The sequence below is a fragment of the Eubalaena glacialis genome, chromosome 2 (genome assembly GCF_028564815.1).
Source record: "Eubalaena glacialis isolate mEubGla1 chromosome 2, mEubGla1.1.hap2.+ XY, whole genome shotgun sequence".
Taxonomy (NCBI): domain Eukaryota; kingdom Metazoa; phylum Chordata; class Mammalia; order Artiodactyla; family Balaenidae; genus Eubalaena; species Eubalaena glacialis.
The window spans coordinates 125,557,984-125,574,675 of record NC_083717.1 but is presented as its reverse complement, the minus strand read 5'-3'; the positions used below and the strand labels follow the sequence as shown (position 1 = coordinate 125,574,675).

Genomic DNA, 16,692 nt, shown 5'->3' with positions numbered 1-16,692 from the left:
TGAAGGGGTGTTGAATTTTTCAAAGGCCTTGTCTGTGTCTATTGAGATAATTATAGGGTTTTTCTTCTTTCTGTTGATATAGTGAATTACAGTCAATCCTCATTATTTGTAGATTCTGTATTTGTGAATTTGCCTGCTTGTTAAAATTTATCTCTAACCCCAAAATCAACATTTGTGGTGCTTTTGCGGCATTTGCAGACATGCACAGAGCAGCAAAAAATTTGAGCAACCTAGTGTGCATGGTCCCAGCCAAGGTCAAACAAGGTGATGCTTTACCTTCTTGTTTCAGCTCTCATACTGTAAACAAGCATCATTTTCATGGTCTATTTATCGCCACTTTCTTCACTTTTTTGTGCTCTTTATTGATAAGTTTACTGTTTAAAATGGCCCCCAAGCATACTGCTGAAGTGCTATCCAGTGTTCCTAAGTGTTATGACATACAGAAAAAAAAATACATGTGTGATATAAGCTTTGTTCAGGCATGAGTTACAGTGCTGTTGGCTGTGAAGTCGGTGTTAATGGATCAACAATATACTAAATAAGGTGTCTTGAAACAGAAACGCACATAAAACAAGGTTATATATTGATCTATTGATGAAAATTCACCAATGAAACCATTTGGGCCTGCAGTTTGCTTTACTGGAGAGTTTTCAGGTATAAATTCAATTTCTTTAGTAAATGTAGAAACAGTTTATCTATTTCTTCTTCAGTGAGCACTGGGAGTTTGAGTCTTTCAAAGAATTTTACTATTTCATCTAAGTAGTTGAATTTATGGGTGTAGAGTTGTTTATACTACTTTCTTATTGACCTGTCATGATATTTTCTCTTTGCTTTCTGACATTTGTAATTTGCTTCTTTTATCCTTTTTCTTGGTTTGTCTGATGAGAAGCTTATCAATTTTATTGACGTTTTCCCCAAGGAACACACATTTGGTTTTATTTATTTTCTCTCTTTTTTTTATTGTTCTCAATTTCATTGATTTCTGCTGTTATTTTTATTTTCTTCCTTCTACTTGCTTGGGATTTAGTTTTCTTTTATTCTTGGGTTTCTTAAAGTAGAAATTTTAGAATATTAACTTAAGATATTTTCTCTCATGTAATACAGGCATTTAATGTATAAATTTCACTCCAAGCACTGCTTTAGCTTCCTGAATCTCCCAAAGTTTAATGTTATGCTTTCATTTTCATTCAGTTAAAAATATTTTTAACTTCCCTGTTATATCCCCTTTGGTTCTCATGACCCATTAGAAATATATTAATTTCCAAATATTTGTGGGATTTTCCAGATAACTTATTATTGATTTTTAATTTTAATCCATCATTATTAGAAATCACACTTTATATAAATCAATTGTTAAATTTTGTTAAGGTTTGATTTCTGACCTAGAATATGGTCTGTCTCTGAAAGTATTTCTTATGTGTTTGAAAAGAGTTTATATTGTGCTGATATTTAGTGGAGTGTTTTATAAATGGCGAATAAGTTATGTTGATTAAAAACATTATTCATATCTTCTATGTAGTTACTGAATTTCTGTCTACTTGTTCTATTAATTACTGAGAGAAGAGTATTGAAGTCTCCTCCAACTGTAACTTTGGATTTTTCTATTTCTCCTTTCAGTTTTATCAGTTTTTCAGTTTTGTGCCTCATATTGTGAAGCTCTGTGGTTAGGTCCATAAATATTTAGGATTATTTCTTCATTTTGGATATTTGACTTTATGATATAGAAATATGACCACTCTTTTATTTTGATTAGTGTTTGCATGATATATCTTTATCCATACTTTTACTTTAATGTACTTTGATGTGGTTGGATTAAAATCCATCATCCTTTTAACATTTTCTATTGGTTTCATTGGATATTTGATTCTTTTTCTCTCTTTTTTTCTGACTTCTTTTGGATTAAGTATTTTTTATGATTCCATTTTTACTCTGTTATTTGCTTGTTATTCATATGTCTTTTACATTTTTCCCAGAGGTTGCTTTAGAATTTACAATATCTATCTTTAATTTATCTGAATCTATCTTCAAGTAATATTAAACCACTTCATATGTAGTATACGGATCACAAAAGGGGATACTCTAAATTTCTTCCTTTCCTCCGCAATGCTATTATTGCAGAAACTTATGCTTGTACATATGCTACAGATGTACAATACAAAGCCCCTATTTTTTTGGGGGGGTTAGTAATTTATCTTTTAGAACAATTGAAAATAAGAAAAAAATGAATTTTATATTTACCTTCATTTATGGCATTTCTTTATTTGTGTTCTTTATTTCTTGAATGTAGATACAGTTTTCTCGCTGGTATCATATTTCTTCTGGCTGGAATATTTCCTTTAACTTTTGTTACTATACAAATCAGCTGCCAATGAATTCTCTAAATCTTTCTTTCCCTGATAACATCTTTATTTCCCTTTTATTTTTGAAAAATATTTTCAGAGTATAGAATTCTTAGTTAACAGTTTTATTCTTTCATTACATTAAAGATATCACTATACTGTTTTCTGGCTTGCATTGTTTATGATGAGAAGTTTACTGTAATTCTCATCTTTGTTCCTCTATAAGTTATGTGCCTTTATTTATTATTTTAAAAACATTTTTTATTTTATATTGGAGTATAGTTGATTAACAATGTGTGTTTCAGGTGTACATCAAACTGATTCAGTTATACATATACATGTATCTATTCTTTTTCAAATTCTTTTCCCATTTAGGTTATTACAGAGTATTGAGCAAGAGTTCCCTGTGCTATGCAGTAGGTCCTTGTTCATCATCTATTTAAAACATAGCAGTGTGTACATATCAATCCCAAACTCACAATCTATCCCTCCCTCCCACTCTTTCCCCTGGTAACCACAAGTTGGTTCTCTAAATCTGTGAGTCTGTTTCTGTTTTGTAAATAAGTTCTTTTGTATCATTTTTTGTAGATTCTGCATATAAGCAATATCATATGATATTTGTCTGTGTATGTGCCTTTAGTCTTTGGCTTTTTTCAAGGTATTTTCTTTTTCTTCCCTTTTGAGTAGTTTGAATATGAAAAGTCTAAGTGTGCATGTGTTTTATATTTGTCCTGCCTAATGTTCACTGAGACTCTTGCATCTGTGTTTTGGAAAATCTCCAGCCATTATCTCTTCGAATATTTACTTTTCCTAGTTTCCTTTCCATCTGCTTTTAAGATTTTAATGACATAGATGCTAGGCTATTGATCTTGTCTCATAGCTCTGTATGTACTCCTCTATTTTTGTTGTTTGTTTGTTTTGTTTTTTTCCTTTCCTGGTCTTTCCTGTTTGTGGCTCAGTCTTTGTTATTTCTCTTGATCTGTTTTCAAGTTCACTGATTGTTTTCTTTGCTGTATCAAGTCTACTGATGAATTTGTCAAAGGCATTCTTCATCTGTTTCCATGTTTTTCATTTCAAGCATGTGCATTTAAATCTTCCTTTTAGTTTCCTTTTTCTGCTGAAATTTCTTACCAGATTATGAATGTTCTCTGCCTTTTGCACTGAATCCTTTTACATACTTATCATAGTTATTTAAATTTTTCTGTGTTATAGTTCTCATATTTAGGAAGTCTTGTTTTGTTGATTGTTTTGTCTCTTGAAAGTGATTTTTTTGCCTCCTCTTATGCATTTAATTTTTTGTTGAAAGCTGACATCTTGTATAGGAAAACAGAGATGGAGGGGAATAGATTTTTATGCCTAAAAATGAGTACACTTTTTTTTTTTGGCTAGGCCTCTGGTGCAAAGGGTGGAGTCAGTCAGGAATTGTAGTGTGTTTGGTTTATTTTGTTGCTATTATTAGCCTCTGTACAACACAGACTTCAAATTCCTCCCTCAGTTCCTTGTGTTTAAGATGGAGGCTGGTTTGCCACAAGATTTTTCTCAATATTTGCTTTTTTCTCAGCTTTAGGTCTTCCCTTTGAACTTGTACATCAGATAGAGACTTTCTTTACCCTTTTGCCCCTTTCCAGGCAGAAGACTGCTGTTCCTCAGTGCTTGCTAGTCTGGTGGTGGAGGCAGGAAGAGAAAGACATTCTTCATTGTTTTGGTTCAGCATCAATCTTAGGCAATGTGTCCCTGAATTCTGGTTGGGGGGTAGGAGGGCTTTCTCACTGATCCTCCCCTCTTTCCCCCAGTTGTAGTTTCCAGCCCAGAATTTATTTTTATTCACCCTCAGGGGTAGAGGGATTGTCCCTTTTTCTTCCTTCAGATACACCAGTACTATAAAGAGAACATCTCCACTAACCCTACAGGACAACAGGATTTGCTGCCCTTTACCCAGCAGTTTAAGGCTTTTGTTCCATAAGGAAGATAAGGGAGAAGAATCTGGGCAGAGCATCATGCCTTTGGTGCAGTACTTTGGCATGTTTTAGATTTTTGTATCTGTTCTCTTTCACTCAGCAGTATGTTTGAAATACTTTCACGTTGTTTTGGGTATACTTTGTTCATTATTATTGCTGAAGAGAATACAATTTATCAGTGATCATTATACTGCTATTTATTTATCGATTCTATTGGATAGATTTTGTTAGATATTTGGGATGTTTCCAGTTTGGGTCTATTATGAATAGAGCTACTATGTATATTCTTGTACATGAGTTTTGGTGAACATATATATCATATTTCTGTTGAGTATATTTATATCTATGAGGTACATTGCTGAATCAAATGCTATGCATATAATTGGGGGCTTTAGGAGGCCCTGCCTAACAATTTTCAGAGTCCTTATACTGATACACACTCCTGCTTGCAATGTAAGCAAGTTTCAGTTTCTCCAAATCTTTTCCAGCACTTGGAATTTTCTCTCCTTTTCATTTAGCCATTCTGGAGAATATTAAATTGTTTTAACTTTCCTCATAACTCACGAAATTGGCCAACTTTTCACGTGTTGGCTATTTGGTTAGCCTCTTTTCTGAATTGCCTAATCAATTGTTTTATGCATATTTCCACAACTGGTATTTTGTTCGTATTTCTGTGACTGGTGCAGAAAACAAAGATCAGATGTGGACTATATATGTATGTCAAATGACTTAGGATTCTACAGTATAGTGGGTGGGGTGTCTTTTCAATAAATGTGAGTGGTAGGATTATGGATGACTTTATTTTAATTCTTTTATCTTTTTATTTGTTTCTAAATGTTCTACAATGAACATATATAACTTTAATCAGCAAAAGGTTTGAAAACTAAAAATTAAGTCTTGTCATGATGTAAATATTTTTTGTTGATATATATTGATATGGACACTCTAATTTTGATCCATGACTCAGTCAGCAACATGTTAAAATCTGGCTAGAGGCTTAGAAGTTTTAAAATGACAAGAGGAGGAATTATGTATCTTTTATTCAGTATTCTTTCTACAGTGTTTGTGATAACATGAATACATGAATGAATGGGTAAATAATGACCTAGAGAAATCCCTTTTGTGTTTTTTTTTTCTTTGAATGCCAAGTGTCTTCTGTACTCTTTTATTATCATCATAGTCTTTGCATCAAGATACATAGCAATGATAGCAGGTTTCTTTTTAAAGCTTAGTATTAAATATCTTTCCCCACTTTAATTTTACATTACTCTGCCAAGAAAAAACTAAAACTCAAGTTATTTGAAGCCTGGACATACTTCCATGATTAAACGGGCTGTGTAAAAGTTGGTGGCTTTGTTCTTCCTGCTTTGTGAGCAGGTCCAGGCCCTAGAAAGATGGGACGAGGTTATAAGTGTTTTTCAAAAGTGTGCTACAAAAACAGATGGCCTGTTATAAGCCAGGTTACAAAGTCAAGACCGGGGTGAGGGAGGGACAGTTTCTTCCAGAAACAGAATTTCTGAAGAGTCCCAGTCCATCATTTTCCCCAGAATGGTTGGAGGAGGGGTAAAATGTCAACATGAGCTTCAAAGCTTTGTCTCTGTGAGGGGACAGTAGTTGCCTTAATGAGGGGGGCGCGGCTGCCCATCCCCACTGTTCTCAGTGAGGGAATGGAGAGTTTATTGCCCAGTGACTGTGAAGTGGGCTGAAGCTCGCTTGGTACTGAATTCTCTAAGAGGTTTCTTCTAGAAACAGACAACTTAGACTCTTCCTCTCACTTCAGCAAAGAAGTTATTTTAAAACCACTTGGCAGGCTCCTCCTGCACCCTTGCAGGGTGGCTCAGAGGAGGGGGGAGTCAGTACAGCCCCTTTCCAGGCAATATCGGAACTCCTGAAGGTTGGAGACCCCGTAGAAATGGATGAAGGTGGCTGCCACCTTCCAGGACGTGGAAGATCTGATGAGGCTGGAACCATATGTCGAATTTTCCAGGGAAGAAGCGCTCAGGAACCCGCATGGCATAAAGGCCAGCTCCGGTGATGTACGTCACAGCCATGAGGAAGAACCAGCCCATCTGGTCCGCCGTGGTGGCCTTGACGAAGCCCTCCGCGATTGTAAAGTGCATGGTGGGCACGGCGCCACTCAAGCCAAGCCCCAGGAACACCCCTACTCTTGTCTGCTGGTGCTTAGGAGAGGCAAACTGGTCCCACTGGGCCACAATGATGGCAGAGATGCCCAGGACACAGACGATGGGGAGGTAGATGAGCTATGGGGAGCAGTAGAAGGAGTAATAGAGCCAGAGGACGAAGCTCCCCATAATCAGCAGGGCAATCCCTGAATAATCCAGTTTGGAAAAGGGCTGGAAAATAATCCAGTTTGTCAGTGCTCTGAGTGACAATAGACAATAGACAATAGTGTGAAGGAGCCAGGAGAAGCTGAGGCAGAGCACCGCGTCCAGGAGGAACATCGCAAACACACCTTCTCCTGAAGGCGGACTATGAAGTACATGTTTGGTCTGAGCATGGTCAGGATTCCCAGAAAGTGAAACGGCACAAAACCAAGCAGGTGGGTCCAGAAGTTGCCCGTCTCCGTGTGCATGCGGAAGATGCTCTTGAAGCAGGCCTGGAAGGAGGGCATGGGCGGCCTGTGGCCGTGCAGCAGGTAGTCTTTGTCCTTCAGCCAGTCGGGGAGCACGTCGTGCGGGATGACCTTCCAGCGCCCCTCCCAGACCTTATGCACAAACTCCTCCATCTTCTCCATGCCATGGTGGGCTTGCAGGGGAAGTGTCAGCCCCCGTCCCTCCTCCTCCTCCTCTTCTTGAGGCACTGGGCATGCCTGCTCTTCTTCAGCTTTGCTTGGGCTGGTGACGCCCCGCTGGCCTTGCTCTTCTAGCAGGGGGCCCAGCTCAGCCAGCTCCACTGTGTCAGCCTCCCTGTTCCTGGCAGGAGCCCCATTGCCCTGGGCCACCACAGGTCCTTTGTGAGAAGACATCTACCTCAATGCCCTGCGGCTTCAGCTTGGAGAAAGGGTGGGGTCTCTCGGCCCCAGGGGGCAGAGAGTTCCCTGTGATGAAAGACAGACAGGGGACAAGCTCTGCTGGGGGCTGCGGACCCCGTGCTACATCCCACAGTGCTGGAGGCGGCCTGCGGCCGAGCAGCCCAGATCCAAGAAATCCCCTTTTGTGATTAATAATCTCGATATTTACTACTCATAAGTACTATTACAATTTTTATTTTTAATGTACTGCTAAATCATTGGCTTCAAAACTATGTTAGCTTAATTGTAAAGGCTAAATATATGGGTTATGTAATTTTTGAGGGCATTAACCGAAATGTTAGTTGTCTTCTTGGAAAGAAATTATATTCTCAGTGAGTCTTTCCAAATGTTATATTAAATAGTGTAACATTTTGAATAGAGAAGAGATTGATTTTTAATTTCTGATGGCTGATTGTTTTTATTATCTTTGTTCACCTCACTATGTTCCTATTAAAGGTATGTTTTTGCCTTGTTTGGAATAGAATTTACCAGGATTCATGTTAAATATTATGTAGAGTTTAAAAGTAGTAAACTTTGAATGTCAATTTTACAAAACATGAAACTCCTTTACAACATTGCTATTAAGGATAGGACGTACCTTTATAAGTCTAATACAAATATTATGCAATTTTTAAGCAACATGTTGATATATCATAGGGGATGTTTACTGTAATGTTCTCCCCGAAGTCAATTTAAAAAAACACTCAGTTTTTATATTAGAATATGAAAGGCCATGAGAAAAGTGGTTGGATTCGTTACTTATGAATTATCTAAATGGAACACATATATACCATCCCACCAAAACAATTTCATCTGACTTAGTTACTGTTAGAATAGCTTAAAATATAATTCACTAAATGATATGTCTGCAAACCCACTGATTGTAGACATCGTACCGTGCAAAATGTAAAGCTAAAAGTAACTAATGCTCTTCGGAAGTATGGTAGCCTTTGCAAATTGTTTGGAATTAATTTGTTTTGAGTAAACGGAAATTAGTCTGTTAAATGAAGCATATAAAAAAGGATTACAAAGGGGTAGGAGACTATCTCACCAGGATAGCTTAAAACCCACACATTTGTATGAGTCAGGAGAAGTACGGTCCTTTAAAAATGATCTTATTCCTTCCAATTGCCTGAGCTTTGTGCCTCCTGATGTGATCCGGAGATTTGGCAAAGGAGAAACATATTTAGAATCTTACTCATTAGAATACTGAACTCATCCGTCAGCCTGATTGACAAGGTCTTAGACAAAGCATTTTGCCTGGCACACAACCTGTACTGAGATTTTCCTGTGGCTATCATGTAGCACACCTGACAGATGTTTGAGTCATTTAAAACAGCAGGAGGTACTCATAAACACCACAGACTGGCATTCAACATGATAGGGATTATTTTTCTTTTGTCTGCCTGAAGTTATATGGCCTATAATCAACAAAGGATTTAGGTATAACTAGCTAAAACATAGGGTGTGATATCATTTTTATGCAATATTTCTCTCGCTATAAAGCTTACCAAATGTCCTAGAAGCTGAGATACTTTTTGATACAGGTGAAACACATTTTATATGTTTCCCTTTTCATGATCAGAACTGGTTTAGAAAAGTGTCAAGGACATTATTTGCTCATGGATTAAAGATAATATATCACCTATTTATTTTCTTGATAGTTCCTTAATGATATAATGGGCTTTCCTAAATCCATGTTAATTTTTCACTTCAATCAACATGGCGGTGATGAAGTAGAACAACTACAAGGACACTTTTTCACAATTCCCAATAACAATGTGTCTGAATTAGAAAAAGAAAGGCAAAAATAAATATACACCATCTGTAGTTTAAAAAATTATATGTCCTAAGGGATGGAGATGGATGCTATTAATTTAAATGTCATGCTTGCACAGAATGAAGCATGGCAATTTTAAATTTGGCTTTATTAAAGTTTCTTTTTTAGCTCAAGTATCTCATTTGGTAAATAGCAATTGGAAGAAATGCTCACTGATAAAGTTTATTTAGGTGCTTTGGGGAGCAGTAACAGGCAGGGGGCACAATACTTTCAAAATAGCATTTTATTGCATTTACAAATTATTACGTAATCAAAATAACCTTGCAGTCTACAACTACATAGGGACTTCAAAAATAGGGAAATTAACACTATCTTAAAGGAACAGATAAATACCATAATTGAACCATGGTGCTTCCCTGGCATATATAACACTTATTTTAGAAGTTGTTTTTGTAAGCATGAGTTTGTTGGGAAAAGATTCTGGTTCTGTTCTGCAGAGGTCATGGCTTTTTTTTGTTTGCTTTAGGGTTCAGTGATTTGCTGGATACAGCTGCATGTGCAGATGCAGACACTCTTTCATCCTAGGAAATAAGCAGAGTTTAGTATTTATGTGTCAAGATAAGTCTGTAGAAGTTAATGAACACATTCTATAAGGCTATGCCCAAACACGAGGAATAGTTGGAATTCCAAAAAACACATATATCTCAGAAACGTCGAAATTAGTCAATGTATCTTTCCAATGTTTTATTTATTCCTGTTGCTAGCTACAGTTTACTGTATTTTCCTAATACTCGTACTCTAACCCCTATATATCCAGGGTGATGACCCATACTGACATTTGATTTTTGGTCCATTGATGGTGATATTTTGAGCAAGATTTTTCTTAGCTAGCTTCAGGATTAGATGTTCTGCCCTGCTAGCTACTTTGGAAAGGAGCTTCTTAAGACCGTTGTAATCTAATGATCTTAGATTAGATATGTATATCTTAGATATGTATATCTTAGATATGTATATCTGTGCTTTTGTTTTCATTTTAAATAAATTCACTCAGAAGGGGAGAGAGCAGAGCTTTGAAATAATACAAATGAGACCTACACTGTGAGCACTGACTATATGCTAGTCCCCTCAAGTGGAAAGATTTTCCTTCAGATTTGAACTAAATTTCCATTTCCTTAGGGAAGCTTGACCTGACCTTTGTGACTAGCTCAAGTCCCCCTCTTATGTGCTTTCAAAATACCATGTAACACTCCTTTTTCATGAGTGTCACCATTGCAGTTTCACATTTATTTTTTGCTTATTTGATTAATATCTGTCTCTCCCACTAAACTCCAAGCTCCATAATGATAGGGATTGTGTCTGTTTTTCTCATCCTTTTATCCTTGGTGCTTTGCATGTGATGGGGACTCAGTAAATGATTGTTGAACAAATGCATTTTATAAAGCACCTACTTGATATTATTTATATAATTTTAAAATGTTTAATTACAATTTTGAAATATTCTTAAAGCATACACTACTCTTCCAGCATTTTGGTGGTGTATATTGTAAGGTTTTGGCAGACCAGTAAATAACAGCCTCTTTCCCTCCCTACTGTGGAATCATTTGAGAGATGCATCCAAAATTCAGACATGGATTGGAGGACATGGCTTAAACGTGAGGCATGATTGTGTTACTAATTCCTCATCTTTGCTCATTTCAACCTCACCAGTCACAGTCAGGTTCCTACTTGGGAACAAAGTGGAAGAAAAATTATCTTTGATCAATGGATAACTAAGGAATGGGAAGCACCTCAAAGGGGAAAATGTTGGGAAAGGGTTTAGAGATGATTCAAGAGATCTTGAAGGTGGAGGAAGTAAATGGGGGTGAGAACATTAACCCTCAGTAGTCATTTACTCTTTTCACCTGCAGATTAAAAAAACAAGAACCACTGAGCAAGAAGAGAAACTACATTCTCGCTCCATCTTCTTATGTTCAGGCTTTAAGTTAGAAGACTGAACTATCTGTGAATTATAAAATAACATACATCAACTGGAAGAATGAAATAAACTTCTCTGAACTTTGATATTTGAACCTTAAAAGTTTCAGATTCAGTCTTAACTTTTTCAGTATTACAGCAGATAACAAACTGTTCCCTCTTTTCTGCCATCCCCTCCCATGACATTGAAGTCATAATTATCAGCAAGCAATATATACACCAGGAACAGTGTTAATACTTTACATCTACAATCTTATTTTATCTGGAAGGGAGTAGAGTGTAGATGTTAAGAGCAGTGTAGCATAGAGATTAAGACCCTGGTTAAATGATGCACTGTATAGAACGTGTTTAGTAGTACAGCACCTGATAATATAGTCCTCTATAAAATGTTAGTCACCATGATGACGATGATGATGATGTTCACTATACCAAATGGAATTTCCCATTGTTCAGTTTACTGAATTATGGCTCAGTGCTGGGGTGTTCTCTTCTATAACAGTCCCACTGTTCTGGGTGGTAAGAACCTCTTCTTTATCTTTTGGGGATCTTGGAATATTCTGGACTTTCAAAAGAGAGTGCACATGAAGACAGTGGCAGTCTGCATGGAGCTCAGCAAAGACTCAGGTAGGCACCTCTTGACCAGAGACCCACACTGTTCAGTGAGGAGATGAACAGCTGGCATGACTTCTCTGTCTGGGCAAACATTAGTGCTCCCTGGTGCTGGCTTCAAAGATTAGGCCCTTGAAAGTGTTTCTGAGTCTCTGTATGCTGACCCCATTCCTCTCCACCCATGCCTCTAGCATTCATTCCCTCCACTTCCACTTTTGACTTCCACTAAAGTCTCACCCTGTCTGCCAACTTCCTCTATCCCTCCTCATAAGCTCAGATGACTCATCTATTCTCCAAGGAGGTATGGGTAAGAGTGATCTAGGTCTTCGTCTAGTCTCTCCAGATTTATTACCTTTGGCTGTAAAAAGCTCTTTTTCCTCCTCCATTTCCTCCTTCTCCTCTTCCTTCTTTATTCTAAAAAGCCTGTTCTGGAAGTTAAAATAAAAACAAAAACAAGCATTGATTATATCTTGATCTTTTTCTTCCTTTCACTTTAGAAGTCATACTTCTCCCTAAAGCAATGTTGAAGCCTTTTTCCTACTGTGGAAAAGTCATCACTTCCCCTTATGGAAGTGGGAAAAAGAAATTAACATGAAATGATATTCCAAGACATTATTTTTTTTCAAAATAACACTATCAATTAAACACAGTTACTCCTAGTTTGTAAACAAACAAACAAACCCTAATACACTGACAATGCAAGTATCTTGCTCACGGTCACAGCCAGAACTAAGCCCAGGAACTCTGGCTTCAGAGTTCATAACAGAGTGTTTCTCCAAAGAAGAAGCACTAAAATGCTCTCCCTTGCCTCAGAACCTTTGCACACACTGCTTTCTTTTCCCACAGCCTGACTAACCCCTACTATAGTGGTCTCCAAACGGGCTGACATGTTGTGTACCCCAGGGTTTGAATGGAACGATTCATTGAAATGTGGGAAGAAAATATTACCACTTCAATTTCTGTATTTCTGTCTACAAAGTAGAAATAAGTAAAACTTTTTAAATGTGTACTCTAACTCGACACTGGTGTTCTTGGTGCCCTTGAGGATTTTTAGAAGGAGAGGACGTTCCACAGTGGGGGGAGAGCATGGCAAAGCCCTCACTCTTGTTCATACAGTGTGTGGTACAAAATGTTTTACAGTTTATCCATGCCCAGTTAAGTGGATTTATGGCTGTACTCTCTCATTCTAAATAAACCAATCCTCACAAAATGGGCAAAGGTCATAAAAATTTTCCTGAAAAAAAACCCCCCAAGACTGAAGACAAAACTATTATTCCAAGCACAAGCAAATGACAGGAAAAGAACAAAGCTGCCATGTCACCTGTTGTGAGTATGAGCAAAGTAAGTTGACACATAGAAAGCATCTGAGGCGATAAATTAATACATATTCACCATGCGTCACCAGAGACTGAGCTGTGATGGAACTGGGTTCTAGTAAACAGGCATCACTCTGCACCTTCACATCATCCTTCAAAAGCTAAGGCTGGTGCTCTCCTCTGCTCTGAGTGGTGTCCTGGCTTCTCAGTGGACTCACTCTTAAGCGTAGTGAACACTTGCTCCAGTCACCTCTGTCCAAAACCCCAATAAGACAGCAAGAATGAGCACGAATTTCCTTCTCTCGCACTCAGTAAGGGGTCTAGGTCCAGCTTTCCTTGCCCTGTCTACTTCAGTCCTTCCTGTTCTTAGGCAGACCACAAAATGGATAGCTGATGGGTAAGAGAGGTGGTGAGGGTTGGAAGGGTTAAAGGAAGAAAGTGGACTCAAAGTCTCTCTGACGCAGCCCTCATTACCCCCTTTAACAACAACGATCACGTGTGGAATGGCAGTGGTAGTCTTTGGCAGCCTTGCGTGCCGGCAGCGTAGCGTCACCTTATGACGTGGCAGTGGAGAGCAAGGCCAAAGGCAATGTCAGCCAGGAAGCTGTCACAGGAATCCAGGTTGGGCTAAAGGTTACCTCGAACAAAGTAGAGACCATGGACGTATTTGAGAAATGAAGGAGATAGAAAGTAAAGATTTGAGTCGTAGATAATCTCATGTTTCTGGCTTAGATAGTTGCAGACTTGGTGATGCCATTAAGAGAGGGGTCGCTGAAAAAGAGGGACACATTTGTAGGGTAAAAAAGATGAGTATAAGGTAAGAATTAGTCACTTTATGATTCCACACTAAATTCAGGTCTCAACACATGATCAGGCAATCAATGTTCACTGGTAACCTTTGTGTGCTTTCTTGCTGAGGCCTAGACCACATTCTCCATGGTGATACCACGCACCATTCACTGCTCTCCTCAAACCTGTGTCTGAACACTGCCTGCTCCTGCTCCTTCCACCCTGAGAATCATCCCAGAGACAGAGTGCTGTCTCCACTTCTCAGAGAAAACAGAGCAATCAGGCCAAGAGTCCTCCACCCTCTCTACCGTTTCTCTCATCCCCACTTCCAATTATTTCCCAATCTGTTTGCTTCTAGACTATCTTTGAGTCCCTCCATTTCTCTCTCTTTCCCACTATCACCAGCCTAGTCCATGTTGTTATTGTCTCCTACCTTGATTTTTCTAACAACCTCCTCCCGTGACCTCTGTTTCCTCTCTTGGCTCTCTGCATTCTATCCTCAACATTGAAACCAGAGTGATCTTTCAAAACTGCCCATCAAATGACATCAGCCTCTACTTAACACCCCCAGTGACTGATTAGCCCGACTTCATGATGCAGCTGTGTCTTCTCTAGCATTGCCTCTTGTCACGTTTCCCTGTTCTCTTCACACTGATTCAATTCTTAAGATGCATCACATTTCTTAGTCTTTAGATATTTGCATATGCATCCCATCTGATGTGAATTATTATTTGCTTTTCATTTATATCATTATTATTTTTAAATGTTGAGTCTTATAGTTTTTATTTAAATATAACTTCCTGCTGGAAGTTTCCCTGACTCCCACTCTTCTCTCAAATATGGATTAGATTCCCTCCTATGTGCCCGCAGTTCATCTCGTACTTCCCCTATTATGGTACATGTACTGGAGCTTCATAATTTTCTATTTGTCATAATCCCAGACTGCAATATGTCAAGTCATGCTCCATTTCTGTTTTGTAACCAATATCTCTTAGTGCCCGATAGAGATGCTATTATATAGTAGATACTCTGTTAATACTTAATAATGGGATTGAATGTTGAACGATTTGTACGGTGTTATTCTATAAAATAAACAATTCTGAATGTGTATTATAAATAATTTAAGTTAAATGAAGAGCTTGACAGTTTTATCAATGTAAATGGCTAATCTTGATAATTTGACCCATTGGGATCTTGCTTTTGCCCATCTAGAGTATTTTGACAATTATTTAAAATAATGTGTTAATAAAGATAACATCTTCAAATTGCAGTCTTACCATCTTTTCTGAACCTGTAACAATATATTGAGATCTGAGAAAGCCTGAATTTCTGAAACTTTGATTAATACAAATACATCTCCTTCAAATTATATTTACTCATGAGTATTATAATGTTCTAAAAGTAGACTCTTTTCTCCTTAGCTGTGACTAGTCATTTATCATTTTTCATCTGCAGAGCATGGTTCTCCATGCTGTTAATTATCATTTTCTATAATTTCTGTATAACTGAATATCATCCCTATTCTCTCTAGGTCACTTTGAATTCTGCTGTTATCTTTTAAAACCTTCTTATTGAAGCCATCCTGCACATGGCCATCAGAATAATCTTAATATATTCAATGAATTTCTTTCAGTACCTACAGAGCTTGGTTTCAAAATTTAATGCAGGATAAATTTTCCTTCCAAATATACACTTGTGGAATCATTTTATAAATCAGATGTGTGTGGATGTGGATGGGTGCTTGGCAAGTAGCCATCCCTGGATGAAAAGGGAGATACTAGTTTTAGGAACAGGAGAGTCAGGAAGAGAAACAAATGAGCCACAGTGTTTATAGAGTTAAGGCAGGGGAGATTTAAGCAAGAATCATGAGATATGAAACTCTGGGGAAGGACAAGGATAAAGCTAATTTTCAAGATATTTTGTGGTATTATGCAATGTAGGACTCTCATTCTTCACTATTTCTTTAAGAAAAATTAATGTGTTGAACCAACATTTCACGGGATATGGATTACACCTCTCACTACCAAAAATACATGTTGAAGCTCCAGTCTCAAGATCAGTAACAAAAGCAGCCACCCAGAAAGTATCTTTATTTTTGTCATTCATCTTCTCTTGAATATTCAGTAGAGGCAGTTATTCCCTCGCATGAATGGAAGTTCAGGCAGGTCCATGATTTTCAGATCTCTTTTTGGAAAAAATTATGATCATTTTAAATTTCAAATATAGCTATTATCCTGTAATTAAAAGTACCTAGTACCATGTTATAATCAAACTTCGAATCTGATTTAAAGTTAAATTTCTCCCCAGTTGGGGTCTTTTGCAGATACAAAGTTTAAGAAGGGGGCTTGCTCCTTTTTCTCTCTTTCTAAGCCTTTGTTTTCACCCTTCCTTTCCTATTTTACTGACTTTCCCAACCCTGTTGAGGCAGGGGAAGAAAGGGTGGGAAAGGGAAGCAGGGAGGAAATAAGACTTTATTATTTTAAGCAACAGTTTGGGGTGGTTACACAACAATAGATAACTGATACACACCTCTAGGTGATTTTGCTGTTTAGGACCTAGAAGAATCACATGACCATGTGCATACTTTGTCCTGACAAATTTTGGGAATGCATGCTGAATTCCATGCAGCTACCTCTTCTTCCAGATGATCTGTCTCTTCCCTTCTAGATTTTCCAGACAAGAGCTGGGTGCCAGTCTATCATATTCTCCTAAGGAAAGGGGCATATCTCTCTCCTCAGAGTTGCTGTGGAAACTTCTCTCATTAGACTTTGGTTTAGGACATATTATCCTATTTCTCCCGCTTCTCCAAAGAAATCATTTTCGAATTTTTTTTTTCCCCAATGGAGATAAAGGATACAGTATTGTATATGTGGCTTTTGACTACTGGTTTATAATC

At 37.7% G+C, this 16,692-nt stretch overlaps 1 pseudogene; it reads right to left on the bottom strand.

Moving 5' to 3' along the window:
* Positions 1-6,134: 6,134 nt before the first annotated feature.
* On the bottom strand, positions 6,135-7,283 carry LOC133085384 (adiponectin receptor protein 1-like; annotated as a pseudogene).
* Positions 7,284-16,692: the final 9,409 nt, after the last annotated feature.